This window comes from Orycteropus afer, unplaced genomic scaffold (assembly GCF_000298275.1).
Source record: "Orycteropus afer afer isolate SDZICR_OR568_19922 unplaced genomic scaffold, OryAfe1.0 scaffold01142, whole genome shotgun sequence".
NCBI classification, from domain to species: Eukaryota; Metazoa; Chordata; class Mammalia; order Tubulidentata; family Orycteropodidae; genus Orycteropus; species Orycteropus afer.
The window spans coordinates 226,268-228,848 of NW_006922729.1; positions in this window are offsets into that span (position 1 = coordinate 226,268).

Sequence of the window (2,581 nt, forward strand, 5' to 3'; positions counted from 1 at the left end):
AGTGGCAAGCTGAAGACTTCTGCAGCCTTAAGTCCCAAGATCCGTAGGTCAGGAGACAAGAAGAGTGCAGGGTAGAAAGGGAGAGAGAGAACAAGCCTTGCCAGAATATCCATAGATATATTGGAGGCAAACCACAACCTCAAAGAAATCCCCCTTCCAACTGATTGGCTGATTACATTAGATCACATCATGGACGTGATTACATTATGTCACATTATGGAAGTGCAATCAGTTCAATGTCTGCCAAACCACTGAGAATCAATAGCCTAGCCAAGCTGACACATAACATTACCCATCTCAGCCACATACAGAGAAGAGTATGTAAAGACCCATCAACAAGCCAAAAAACACCCAGAAATGCCTGGAGCTATCAAAAATTGAGAGGGATGCATAAAGATCTTCCTCTAGAATCTATGTTAGGTAGTTAAGTAGTTAGTAAGAGCAGGTGTAATGGAAAGAGCCACAGGAAGGCTGGTGTAAGGGAAATGGCCAGCCAAAAAGGTCCTAACCAAGGGTCCTAACCAATTTCAGGGAGAGATGCTAACTAAAGAATAAGCAACCAGCAGTAAGGGGATTATGAGCCGCAACATATGCCAGCTGGAGAAAAATCATGCCCTCTGTTAACCTTAAGATTCTTTACTTAGCATTGAGGCTTTGACTCCCTTGTGGGCAAACCGAGTGTTTAATGGGAAAGAGCTCAGGCAGCAACCCAGAAAGTTATCTAGTCCTTAAGTGTCAATCAAGCTAAACCTCCCACCCCAAAAGAAGGAACAAGGAGAAGGCTTAGAACAGCACCAGGAAGCAAAATAGAATAAAAGAAGAGATGTTAAGCCTCCCAGGGTTCCCTGCCGCTTGTAGTGGATGCCTGTTCTTGTCTGTGAGAACATATCAATAAACTTTACTTTGCTTACAGCTTAACTTTCATTTTCCACGTAAATTCTTTTGCAGAGGAAAACAAGAACTGAGGATCAAAACTCCCAGAGCTAACACCTGCAGAGATAATACAGCCCTGCTGACACTCTGAATTCAGACTTCTAGCTTCCAAGATGGTGAGAAAATAAATTTCTGTTATTTAAAGATAATCACTTTGTGATATTTGGTAAAGGTAGGAAACTAAGCTACATAGTTTTTTGTTTCTTTTTTTTTTTTTAATTCTTCTCTATCATCCCTTAAAACAGTGCCATCATTCATTTCAGTTATCAGTAAGCTATAATCTTAAAATATATTATTGCTACTATTATTATTTTTAAACAATCATGTTAAATTAGTTAAAAATAGGGAAATAAAGTATTTTATTTTATGCTCGTTTATTCCTTCTCTGACACTCTTCCTTTCTTCGTGTATTTCTGCTGTCTTATTCATCCTCTCCTTGGAAGGAAAGTTGGGCAATCCTACTTCTGTAGTGATACTGTCTCGGAAACCCAAGGAGGGGTAGCTATGAGTCAGGGCCCACTTGACCGCAAATAACAACAACAACATTTATCCTCTCATCCCATGCACATACATACTTCACCCAAGGAGAAACAGAGTTGATTCAGATTGCAATGCTTTCAGGACATTGATTGGCTATAACCTTCATGAAATTAATATATTTAAGTGTTGCTGTTGCCATAGTAGATAAGGCATTTGACCGCTAACCAGGAGGACAGTGGCCACCCTACAGAAGGAAGATGGGACAATCAATCTACTTCGGTAAAGATTTACAGCCTCAGACCCAATGGAGGTTGCTGTCAGTCATTATTGACTCCATGGCAGTGAGCTTTTTTTTTTTTTTTTCCCAGTATGTAGCTGAAAGGATTGAAAGGATCTCTGGTGGTGCAGTAGTTAGAGCATTGGTGGCTAACTAAAAAATCGTGGTTAGACCACACCAGTCACTCCTCAGGAGAAATATAAGGCAATTTGCTTCCCTAGGGAATTACAAAGAGCTCTGGTAGCATAGTGGTTAAGGCACTTGACTGCTAACCAGAAGGCTGGCAGTTCAAACCCACCAGCCACTCCTCGGAAGGAAGGTTGGGCAATCTACTTCCATTGTGATACTGCCTCAGCAACCCAAGGAGGGGTCTCTATTAGTTGGGTATGACTCGATGGCACAAAACAACAACAAACCCCTATGAGGCAGTTCAATTCTGTTCTCTAGGTTCTTTATGAGTCATAATTGACACCATGGCTGTCAGTTTACTTTGGTTTTAGATATGAAACTGAAAATAGATGCATTCAAATTAGCAAATATGTTGTTTTGAATTTTGAAGATTTAAAATAGTTATTTAACATGTGAAAACTTTACAAAAATAGGCTAAAATCTTTTTGTGAAAAACCCAAAGTACTGTAGCTTTAGGGGACTGAATTTCATGACAGTATTTCTAGATATCATAACCTAATTGTGGTGGTTATATTTGTGTGTCAACTTGGCTAGGGCTGGTTGAGTGGCTGGGCAGCTGCTGGTAGTTATTTCCCATGATGAGACTGGCAATCAACTCCACGGTGGGATCTACCACAAACAGCTGAGTAGTTGCCTTTGGGATGTGGTCTGCTTCCTGTAAATAAGGAGAACCCTTGGGAATGGTCTCTAGCCTATGGCATG